A 306-nucleotide genomic window follows, 5' to 3' on the forward strand; every position below is an offset into this window, starting at 1 on the left:
CACTATGTTTTCTACTATGTTTTCTTGTAATCACCACTTTCGTTTTCTGTTCTTGTTACATTAATTCCTATTACGTTTCTAATAATTTATTCACTCACTTATTGCTTCGTTGTGTTTTAAACACCCAACTACTTCGTTCTTTGCTTAATATTTGTTCAGATTAAGCCAATTAGTTTGTTTTGTTACTTCGTTTATTCGTTGTTATTTCTTTTGTTTCATCTTATGTATATATATGTATGTCACGTCACTGATGCTCCACCTTAGAGACCCCCCTCCCTCTTGCAACGTCAGACCAATTGTCATAGC

The sequence above is a fragment of the Penaeus monodon genome, chromosome 34, assembly GCF_015228065.2.
Source record: "Penaeus monodon isolate SGIC_2016 chromosome 34, NSTDA_Pmon_1, whole genome shotgun sequence".
Lineage (NCBI taxonomy): Eukaryota > Metazoa > Arthropoda > Malacostraca > Decapoda > Penaeidae > Penaeus > Penaeus monodon.